The 12133-nt window shown below is 41.2% G+C and overlaps 1 protein-coding gene across 1 annotated transcript in view; it reads left to right on the top strand.

Moving 5' to 3' along the window:
- LOC130682145 (transcription initiation factor TFIID subunit 1-like) overlaps positions 1-11786 on the top strand; it is a 180881-nt gene extending 169095 nt beyond the window's left edge. Inside the window, 1 exon segment of the mRNA XM_057496300.1 lies at positions 11478-11786. The gene's annotated coding sequence lies outside the window, so the exon portion shown is untranslated.
- The last annotated feature ends 347 nt before the right edge of the window (positions 11787-12133 follow it).

Below are 12133 nucleotides of genomic sequence, written 5' to 3'. Positions count from 1 at the left end.
TTGTAATTAGGAAGGAAGAAGAAAAGCTATAGAAGTAGCAGACGGAAGAAAACATGGGAAGATTGATTATTTCTTTGACATATCTTCTTGTAGAGTAACTTCAGCATATATACGTTTGAAGCCTCTACTTAAATTGCGCACACACATTAACATAATAGGAGTATAGTTACATAACCAAAGCATATCTGTAATTACCAGCCATCTCCAGTGAAACCAGGAAAACCATTAAGGCACCTTAGGCATTTGTGAAAACTTATCTATGATATGGTGGATATTGTCCAACTGAACTTGAACAGTCTGACAGAAATCAGACACATTAAAACAACCCATTCCTGGGACTGTTCACGTGCCATATGTTCTTTTAACAGTAAATAGTCTGTAGTTGTAAGAGTTTGGAGCGCTACAATTTGCACTTCTCCAAATTCTTGGTTGAGTTCCAACAGTATAGATCCAGTCCAATTTTGTTGTTTTACTGTATGCACAGGCCAGGTTAGATATCTCCTTCCTCTTTCCCATGGCAAGTCCAGGAACTGGTGGGATGAGTGCATCTACAGCTGTAGCAGTGCGTGGATCTTTGTTGGGGTTTTTTGATGATCATCTTCTGGCATGAGTCTTCCAGAGAGTGCAGATGTTGGAAGTTCTTTTTCATATCGTATCTTAGTTCATTTTCGGGGTAGCCCAATTAGGCTTTGATCCTCTGTATAAACACAAACAGACCCTTTGCCTACCCTTTTATATGCCCTTTTTACCCTTGTGTAGAACTCGTTGGAGGTTACCACACAGGAACTGCCCTTTTTTTTTTTTTTTTTTTGCTATCACTAATCTACACTTACATGACGAATATTATGTTTACTAGGCTCTCCCCTATACCAGGTCTCCCCTATAAACCCCTTTACAGTCACTGTCCATCAGCATAGCAAAATGTTGTAGAATCACTACTTGCCTTCTCTGTGTTGTACAGCCCTCCCTTTTCTCCTACCCCCCCATGCATGTTAATCTTAACACCCCCCTACTTCTCCCCCCCTTATCCCTCCCTACCCACCCATCCTCCCCAGTCCCTTTCCCTTTGGTACCTGTTAGTCCATTCTTGAGTTCTGTGATTCTGGTGCTGTTTTGTTCCTTCAGTTTTTCCTTTGTTCTTATATTCCACAGATAAGTGAAATCATTTGGTATTTCTCTTTCTCCGCTTGGCTTGTTTCACTGAGCATAATACCCTCCAGCTCCATCCATGTTGCTGCAAATGATTGGATTTGCCCTTTTCTTATGGCTGAGTAGTATTCCACTGTGTATATGTACCACATCTTCTTTATCCATTCATCTATTGATGGACATTCAGGTTGCTTCCAATTCTTGGCTATTGTAAATAGTGCTGCAATAAACATAGGGGTGCATCTGTCTTTCTCAAACTTGATTGCTGCATTCTTAGGGTAAATTCCTAGGAGTGCAATTCCTGGGTCAAATGGTAAGTCTGTTTTGAGCATTTTGATGTACCTCCAAACTGCTTTCCACAATGGTTGAACTAACTTACATTCCCACCAGCAGTGTAGGAGGGTTCCCCTTTCTCCACAGCCTCGCCAACATTTGTTGTTGTTTGTCTTTTGGATGGCAGCCATCCTTACTGGTGTGAGGTGATACCTCATTGTAGTTTTAATTTGCATTTCTCTGATAATTAGCGATGTGGAGCATCTTTTCATATGTCTGTTGGCCATCTGTATTTCTTTTTTGGAGAACTGTCTGTTTAGTTCCTCTGCCCATTTTTTAATTGGGTTATTTGTTTTTTGTTTGTTGAGGCGTGTGAGCTCCTTATATATTCTGGACGTCAAGCCTTTATCGGATGTGTCATTTTCAAATATATTCTCCCATACTGTAGGGATCCTTCTTGTTCTATTGATGGTGTCTTTTGCTGTACAGAAGCTTTTCAGCTTAATATAGTCCCACTTACTCATTTTTGCTGTTGTTTTCCTTGCCCAGGGAGATATGTTCAAGAAGAGGTCACTCATGTTTATGTCTAAGAGGTTTTTGCCTATGTTTTCTTCCAAGAGTTTAATGGTTTCATGACTTACATTCAGGTCTTTGATCCATTTTGAGTTTACTTTTGTATATGGGGTTAGACAATGGTCCAGTTTCGTTCTCCTACATGTAGCTGTCCAGTTTTGCCAGCACCATCTGTTGAAGAGACTGTCATTTCGCCATTGTATGCCCATGGCTCCTTTATCAAATATTAATTGACCATATATGTCTGGGTTAATGTCTGGATTCTCTAGTCTGTTCCATTGGTCTGTGGCTCTGCTCTCGTGCCAGTACCAAATTGTCTTGATTACTATGGCTTTATAGTAGAGCTTGAAGTTGGGGAGTGAGATCCTCCCTACTTTATTCTTCTTTCTCAGGATTGCTTTGGCTATTCGGGGTCTTTGGCGTTTCCATATGAATTTTTGAATTATTTGTTCCAGTTCATTGAAGAATGTTGCTGGTAGTTTCATAGGGATTGCATCAAATCTGTATATTGCTTTGGGCAGGATGGCCATTTTGACGCTATTAATTCTTCCTAGCCACGAGCATGGGATGAGTTTCCATCTGTTAGTGTCCCCTTTAATTTCTCTTAAGAGTGACTTGTAGTTTTCAGAGTATAAGTCTTTCACTTCTTTGGTTAGGTTTATTCCTAGGTATTTTATTTTTTTGATGCAATTGTGAATGGAGTTGTTTTCCTGATTTCTCTTTCTGTTGGTTCATTGTTCATATACAGGAAAGCCACAGATTTCTGTGTGTTGATTTTGTATCCTGCAACTTTGCTGTATTCCGATATCAGTTCTAGTTGTTTTGTTGTGGAGTCTTTAGGGTTTTTTATGTACAGTATCATGTCATCTGCAAATAGTGACAGTTTAACTTCTTCTTTACCAATCTGGATTCCTTGTATTTCTTTATTTTGTCTGATTGCCGTGGCTAGGACCTCCAGTACTATGTTAAATAACAGTGGAGAGAGTGGGCATCCCTGTCTAGTTCCCGATCTCAGAGGAAATGCTTTCAGTTTCTCACTGTTCAATATAATGTTGGCTGTGTGTTTATCACAGATGGCCTTTATTATGTTGAGGTACTTGCCCTCTATTCCCATTTTGCTGAGAGTTTTATCATTTATGGATGTTGAACACTGTCAAATGCTTTTTCAGCATCTATAGAAATGATCATGTGGTTTCTGTCTTTCTTTTTGTTGATGTGGTGGATGATGTTGATGGGCTTTCGAATGTTGTACCATCCTTGCATCCCTGGGATGAATCCCACTTGGTTATGCTGTATGATCCTTTTGATGTATTTTTGAATTTGGTTTGCTAATATTTTGTTGAGTATTTTTGCATCTACGTTCATCAGGGATATTGGTCTGTAGTTTTCTTTTTTGGTGGGGTCTTTGCCTGGTTTTGGTATTAGGGTGATGTTAGCTTCATAGAATGAGTTTGGGAGTATCCCCTCCTCCTCTATTTTTTGGAAAACTTTAAGGAGAATGGATATTATGTCTTCCCTGTACGTCTGATAAAATTCCGAGGTAAATCCATCTGGCCCGGGGGTTTTGTTCTTTGGTAGTTTTTTGATTACCGCTTCAATTTCGTTGCTGGCAATTGGTCTGTTAAGATTTTCTGTTTCTTCCTGGGTCAGTCTTGGAAGGTTATATTTTTCTAGGAAGTTGTCCATTTCTCCTAGGTTTCCCAGCTTGTTATCATATAGGTTTTCATAGTATTCTCCAATAATTCTTTGCATTTCCGTGGGGTCCGTCGTGATTTTTCCTTTCTCGTTTCTGATACTGTTGATTTGTGTTGACTCTCTTTTCTTCTTAATAAGTCTGGCTAGAGGCTTATCTATTTTGTTTATTTTCTCAAAGAACCAGCTCTTGGTTTCATTGATTTTTGCTATTGTTTTATTCTTCTCAATTTTATTTATTTCTTCTCTGATCTTTATTATGTCCCTCCTTCTGCTGACCTTAGGCCTCATCTGTTCTTCTTTTTCCAATTTCGATAATTGTGACATTAGACCATTCATTTGGGATTGCTCTTCCTTTTTAAAATATGCTTGGATTGCTATATACTTTCCTCTTAAGACTGCTTTTTTTGCTGTGTCCCACAGAAGTTGGGGCTTAGTGTTGTTGTTGTCATTTGTTTCCATATATTGCTGGATCTCCATTTTGATTTGGTCATTGATCCATTGATTATTTAGGAGCGTGTTGTTAAGCCTCCATGTGTTTGTGAGCCTCTTTGCTTTCTTTGTACAGTTTATTTCTAGTTTTATGCCTTTGTGGTCTGAAAAGTTGGTTGGTAGGATTTCAATCTTTTGGAATTTTCTGAGGCTCTTTTTGTGGCCTAGTATGTGGTCTATTCTGGAGAATGTTCCATGTGCACTTGAGAAGAATGTATATCCCGCTGCTTTTGGATGTAGAGTTCTATAGATGTCTATTAGGTCCATCTGCTCTACTGTGTTGTTCAGTGCTTCCGTGTCCTTACTTATTTTCTGCCCGGTGGATCTATCCTTTGGGGTGAGTGGTGTGTTGAAGTCTCCTAGAATGAATGCATTGCAGTCTATATCCCCCTTTAGTTCTGTTAGTATTTGTTTCACATATGCTGGTGCTCCTGTGTTGGGTGCATATATATTTAGAATGGTTATAGCCTCTTGTTTGACTGAGCCCTTTATCATTATGTAGTGTCCTTCTTTATCTCTTGTTACTTTCTTTGTTTTGAAGTCTATTTTGTCAGATATTAGTACTGCAACCCCTGCTTTCTTCTCACTGTTGTTTGCTTGAAATATGTTTTTCCATCCCTTGACTTTTAGTCTGTACATGTCTTTGGGTTTGAGGTGAGTTTCTTGTAAGCAGCATATAGATGGGTCTTGCTTTTTTATCCATTCTGTTACTCTGTGTCTTTTGATTGGTGCCTTCAACCCATTAACATTTAGGGTGACTATTGAAAGATATGTACTTATTGCCATTGCAGGCTTTAAATTCGTGGTTACCAAAGGTTCAAGGTTAGCCTCTTTAGTATCTTACTGCCTAACTTAGCTCGCTTATTGAGCTGTTATATACACTGTCTGGTGATTCTTTTCTTCTCTCCCTTCTTGTTCCTCCTCCTCGATTCTTCATATGTTGGGTGTTTTGTGCTGTGCTCTTTCTAGGAGTGCTCCCATCTAGAGCAGTCCCTGTAAGATGTTCTGTAGAGGTGGTTTGTGGAAAGCAAATTCCCTCAGCTTTTGTTTGTCTGGGAATTGTTTAATCCCACCCTCATATTTGAATGATAGTCGTGCTGGATACAGTATCCTTGGTTCAAGGCCCTTCTGTTTCATTGTATTAAATATATCATGCCATTCACTTCTGGCCTGTAGGGTTTCTGTTGAGAAATCTGACGTTAGCCTGATGGGTTTCCCTTTATAGGTGACCTTTTTCTCTCTAGCTGCCTTTAACACTCTTTCCTTGTCCTTGATCTTTGCCATTTTAATTATTATGTGTCTTGGTGTTGCCCTTCTTGGATCCTTTCTGTTGGGGGTTCTGTGTATTTCCATGGTCTGTTCGATTACTTCCTCCCCCAGTGTGGGGAAGTTTTCAGCAATTATTTCTTCTAAGATACTTCCATCTCTTTTCCTCTCTCTTCTTCTTCTGGGACCCCTATAATACGGATATTGTTCCTTTTGGATTGGTCACACAGTTCTCTTAATATTGTTTCATTCCTGGAGATCCTTTTCTCTCTCTCTATGTCAGCTTCTATGCGTTCCTGTTCTCTGGTTTCAATTCCATCAATGGCCTCTTGCATTCTATCCATTCTGCTTATAAACCCTTCCAGAGTTTGTTTCATTTCTGTGATCTCCTTTCTGGCATCTGTGATCTCCTTCCTGACTTCATCCCATTTCTCTTGCGTATTTCTCTGCATCTCTGTCAGCATGTTTATGATTCTTATTTTGAATTCTTTGTCAGGAAGACTGGTTAGGTCTGTCTCCTTCTCTGGTGTTGTCTCTGTGATCTTTGTCTGCCTGTAGCTTTGCCTTTTCATGGTGATAGGAATAGTTTGCAGAGCTGGGACGAGTGACGGCTGGAAGGACTTCCCTTCTTGTTGGTTTGTGGCCCTCCTCTCCTGGGAGAACAGCGGCCTCTAGTGGCTTGTGCTGCGCAGCTGCGGGCAGACAGGGTTTCTGCTTCCTGCCCGGCTGCTATGGAGTTAATCTCCGCTGTTGCTGTGGGCGTGGCCTGGCTCGGGCAGCTGCTCCAAAATGGTGGAGTCGCGTTGGAGCAGGAGCTGCTGGGAGGCTATTTATCTCCGTAAGGGGCCTCCCTGCTCCCTGCAGCCCAGGGGTTAGGGTGCCCAGAGATCCCGATTCCCTACCTCTGGATTAATTGACCCGCCTGCCCCTTTAAGAATTCCAAAAAGCATCCGCCAAAACAAAACAATGACGAGAAGTAGAAATTTTTTTTAATTAAAAAAAATAAATAATAAAAAAAAAATGGCTGCTCGTTCGTCTTTATTCTCCAGCACCAGCCTCAGGTCTCTGCTCACCGGTCTTGCTGCCCTGTTTCCCTATTATTGGGGTCCCTGTCCCTTTAAGACTTCCAAAAAGCACTCGCCAAAACAAAGCAGCAAAAAAGCAAAAAAAAAAAAAAATGGTCGCGCGCTTTTCTTATGTCCTCTGTCGCCCAGCCTCCAGTGCCTGCTCACTGTCCTTGCTGCCCTGTTTTCCCAGTATCGAGGGCCCTGCACTCTGGCCCGGATGGCGGGGGCTGGGTGTTCGGCAGCCCTGGGCTCCGTCTCCCTCCCGCTGTGCCTGCTCTTCTCCCGCCGGGAGCTGGGGGGAGGGGCGCTCGGCTCCCGCGGGGCCGGGGCTTGTATCTTACCCCCTTCGCGAGGCGCTGGGTTCTCTCAGGTGCGGATGTGGTCTGGATATTGTCCTGTGTCCTCTGTTCTTTATTCTAGGAAGGGTTGTCTTTGTTATATTTTCATAGATATATGTTGTTTTGGGAGGAGATTTCCACTGCTCTACTCACGCCGCCATCTTCCGCCCCTCCCCCTGAAACTTTGCATTCTTATAAAATCTTAATTAAATGAATTGTCTCAAAATAGCACGGTAAATGACATCAGAAATGTTACTCCAAAAGCTGTTTTTCTTTGCTGTTCTTTAATGTACATGCTCAATAGGAATCAAACACATGTTTTGAATGAAGCCTGGGGTGATTAAATAGAGTTCTAGGTCCACTCCTTTCCATTATTCTCGTTCCATTCTGAAAGACAAGTTGCTCTATATAATTTATATCTCAGCTCCTTCATTTGAAAAGCAGGGATAATAATATAATATACATAATACTGCAGTGGCAATTAAATGAGATGATCTATACAAAGCACTTCATCTGATTTCTGCCATGTAATACATACTGATTATTATTGCTGCTACATAGCAGATAAAAAGTGATGTGCCTGTAATCTCATGATCAGAAGGTAGTGATCCCAGTGTTTAAAACCAGATAGTCTTGATTCCAAAGCCCACCTGTCTCAGTGTGCTGCCACTGTCCCTGAGATCATTCCAGCAATGTTGACGTTTTCCCCAGGAGTCCGTACTGAGGAGGAGGACAGAGCCAATCCCCGATAATTGATTCTGTCCTGTTTTAAAATCACATTTGCCTGTCCTCTGTTGCTGTTTGGTTTATTCTTGGGCCTTGGCTCTTCAGCCCTATCTAGTTAGAAGGGAGAGAGCAATGCTCTTTCTGCTTTCAGCCGCCACTACCTTTTCTTGCGCAGACCTTTGTCCCCCACAGCCTCTCACTCCGAGGGCCTCCTGCTACCCCTTTTCTTCCTTCTTCTGCCATTCTTTTCTCTGGATTGATGAGAGATATCCACCCTCAACACTCCAGCCACTTTTAAAAATTGTTTACCTGAAGCGAATCACCTGACGTCGCAGAAACAGCAGAAGTCATTAATACTCATTTTTATTTTTCAGGGAAATTAATGTCTGTTTGGAGCAGAATATCAAGTCAGAATGATCCAGAAAGATAGTTAGGTTTTATTATTCTTAGTGATAGCCATGTGCAGGCAGTGACTCAGTTGATTGCAGTTTATGACACACTGAGAAATGTGCCAAAGTGCTGTACTTCCATCAGGTAACCTGTGATCTGCATATCGTGTCCATCGGCCAGCGAGTTCCTGACGCTGCAGTTTGGGGAGCCCAGCAATGCCACTACTGTGAACGACTGGATGCAAGGTCACAAAAGAACACTATGCCCCTGATTTGCCACTGACACCATTCGGTTTGCTAAGTTTCCAAGCCGTCTTGTTCAGAATCTTGTTGGTTGAGGAACCCTCCTAGAGAAGAGAGACCTGTCCTCAGCCATGGGCACCTTCCCGTTTAGTTCTTCCACCATCCCTTGTGCTGCCCAACGGGTTGCTTTTCCTTTGTGGTGGGCGCGGGGCAGGCAGGATCCCTTGGGGTGATCTGTATGTGGCCAGCACTCTGCAGCTTTTCTTCTGACTAACTCTGTAAAAACGTTTTTGTTTAACTGCAGACACTGGCAAATACGCACTGGCTATCATTACTCAGAAGACCACTGTTTCAGTGCCCCCTTCAGAATGCTTCATTCACTGAGATTTTTCTAATATGGGTTTCATACTCATATACACTAATTTCAGGGTAAGATTTGACTGTTTATAAAATCTTCTTACTGTTAAGGAGAATTCTTATCCACTCCAAGCCCAGTGAAGCATGACTGGGGGGAAATTGCATGAGCTAGACACTTTTTGATGATAATAATAAATATACATTTGTTACTAGGGCTTTATCCCCACTGAAACATCTCTCCCCTTTTATAATCTATATAAATAGGGGAGGAAGGATGAGGGGAATTTGGAGTTTTTCCCTTTTATTGAACCATTTCTTTTCACTTTAGGACAAGAACTATCTCTTCTAAACTATTGTAGGCACTCAAAACACAGTTATTGAATGAATGTTGGCTACTAAGAATGGAAGTGATGTGACTGCTGGTTATAGACTGTCAACTGCTTTTGCTTTCTGGAGGACATGGAAAGGAACGCTAGCCCTGTCCCCAGGAGGAGGGGCCAAAGTACTCTAATCCTCACCCCGTGAGACTCCAGTGCCCACCCCAACCTGTGCTGCTGGCTGATGGCCAGTGCTTGGAATGGCCAGTGCAGTGTCTTCACCCTGAGGTTGGAAAAACACAGAAGCCTATCTTTCCCTAGGTCTCTGGGACTATCTTCCCCAACTTCCAACCCAGCATTGGGTCTGTAGTGACACACTGTGACATTTGAGACTGGCATATACAATGGCAAAATACTTTCAAGTGATGACAGTGGGGTCTCCAGTATTGTAACACTTCTTGGCCTTTCTTTAGGAACTCTAACCATTAGAAATTATCTAATCACCTGTCAGTGAAGCCTGGCAAAATCTATACTAACTCCTAATTCCTAAGGTAGGAAAACGAGTACTCCCTTCCATCCATTTGAATAAATAACATTATAGGAGAGAAGAAGTATCGTGTGTGTGTGTATGTATATATATATATATATATCTTTCCTTCCTTTTCTTGTGGTGGGTCTCATTCAAGGTCTACCTTGGACTACTATCTGAGGAACTTTGCCTACAGCATCAGTCCATCCACCCAATTGTTTGTCCAGTCACCTAACTACCATCTGTCCACTAGTCCACAAATTTATCATCCAGCCAGGCAGCCGCTTATGTGCATTCATTGATCTGTCCATCCATATGTACATCTTTCTGTCAACCAGCTAGTCAGTCACCCATGTGTCTGTCCATCCAGCTATGCACATTAGTTGAGTGTCGTCTACCCTGTGCTGAGTCCTGATCAACTATTTTACAAAATGTCTTTAAATTTGGATTTTTCTCATTAGTTGCTCCTGAGAGATTCAGGTAAAAATGTGACAGGGCAGGATCACAGCATTTTATAAATAAATGAATTAAATACCCCCCACACACAATATCAGTGTATCACATCCAGAGGCACTTGACAGTTTTTCTAATTGTTGGTGATGTTCACCAAATTCTCCCTTGACAAAATACAAATGTAGTTTTAAAATTAGTACATTGCTTTGCTTGTGGGGGAGCTACACTGAGATCATGGGACTGTGCTGTTCCCTCACTCAGTGGTTTCGTATCCATTGAGGACCCTCATCAAAATCAATTATTGCTGGAATGGTGATTTTCTGTTTCTGTTACTCCCTCCATGTTAGTTGTCATTTTGTGCAGACAAGAGCTCTCTCCTTTCCCTGCCTTCTCCACTGTATTCTTTAAGGCACATTTAGATGGACTCTCATGTGGGACCAGTAGGAAACTACCTTGGGCATCACTGGGCCTCTTCCCTGCCTCCTTACCTGCCAGAGACTCAGCAAGGTTCTAAGGGACGTCCACAGCACTGGGGGGCCATCCTGTTCACCACTCCAATGCCCACCATTCAGCACATGATCTGTTCAGGCCTGCCTCATTGCAGTTTCTACAGAGTCCTGGCACAAGAGAATCTTGGGCAAGTCTGGGAGCCTCAGTGCCAACCATCCTGCTTCCATGGTGCCCCAACATCTAACTTGTGATAAGCCTCAGGGAAACTCTTCCTCCGGTTGCCTAGAGGCACCCAACTGTCTTTTGTCCCCCTCCCTCTGTGATGTCAGGAATGATTGGCTCAGTGTCTTGGTCTTTCACAAGGCAGGCAGAACCTTTGAATTCAAGGTTACAGATTTCCTCACCCCAAGGAAATATTAAGGTTCTGCTTACCACTTGGGTCTGACAAAGGGCCTGATAATGAGAAACACAAAAATTTATCCTGTCATATAGAGTTTTTGGAATGACCTGGAATTATAGCTGTGAGTTGTAATTAGTAAGATGTTTTCTGAGTCCCAAAAACCTGACTTATAAATGAACACACTAATTTGTAATGAGTAGAGCCCAGCAGTGATATCTGCAATTTAGAATGGTCACTTCTTTCTGCAAAGTGATGAGACTTTGCTTCTTGATATCTTATTTCAGTCTGATTCTCAAATTTTTAAAAAATTGGCAGACTACTAGTTGTCAAACCCTATGAGAGAAATTTCTTACCATTTTAAAGTAATAGAGCTAAACTTTTTAATTTGCCAATTTACATTTATTTTCCTTATATTCTTTCATACAGTTTGTGTGTGAATATATGTGTGTGTAGACAAACATATTCATATCAATATACATGTATATTCATTCATATACATATTCATATGTATTTATTTTAGTATTACAAATAAGATCACTTGTTCTGATAAATATGTATATATCATCCATGCAGATTTCTTATCTCGAGAGCATCTTTTCAACTCATAAGCTCTTTATGATCTTTGACATGTATTTGAAAACACACATCATCATCAATTATTTTACCATTGGAAGATTCCTGTCCCCTTTTCTGCTCTCCGTGTTTGTACCCAAGATCATGCTTTCTCCACTAGATCCCAATAATTCTTTCTGTGTGCATTTAGGAAGAACAAAGGACCAACTGAAGTGAATAAGTGTGGAAACATGATCACAATTGAAAATGACATGCCTTGCGATTCCCTGGACATGAAGGGAGGCCACAGGAATGATGCCTTCATGACAGAGGATGAGTGGCTCACCCCTCTCTGAAGGGCTGCTGTTCTGCTTCCCCAAGACACTCAACACTTGTTCTTTGCAACTGCTGAACATCACATGTTATAAAGGGCAGATTATATATTTTTCATCATTCTTCTTTCTTAAGAAATTTTTATGGGTATGACAATTAAAGGCAATCCTTTACACCCGTGAAGACCCTTGGAACCATAAGCCACTCAAAGTAGTCTAAAATATTTCTCTGACAACACAGAGTGTGTAAATGTAGTCCTGTGGTATTTATAGTTATTGATTTAAAGTTGCATTAGTATTTAAGCATTTCCAGAGATAAGGAGGCCTGGATAATATATATAATATAAATTATATATTATATGTTTCATACTTGGAAGACCTAAGGAAAAACATTTTTCTAGTGGAAAATACCTCTAATATGTTGTAGAAATTACTGAAAATGAATCCTTTTCAATATCATTTATATCACTCTGTACATGACTAAGTAAGCAAGAATGAAAAGTAATCATTGTAAGTGGGATGGATGAAAATGGGC

Source organism: Manis pentadactyla, chromosome Y (genome assembly GCF_030020395.1).
Source record: "Manis pentadactyla isolate mManPen7 chromosome Y, mManPen7.hap1, whole genome shotgun sequence".
Classification (NCBI taxonomy): Eukaryota; Metazoa; Chordata; class Mammalia; order Pholidota; family Manidae; genus Manis; species Manis pentadactyla.
The sequence above is the reverse complement of the archived record's forward strand: the minus strand, read 5'-3'. Positions and strand labels throughout refer to the sequence as shown.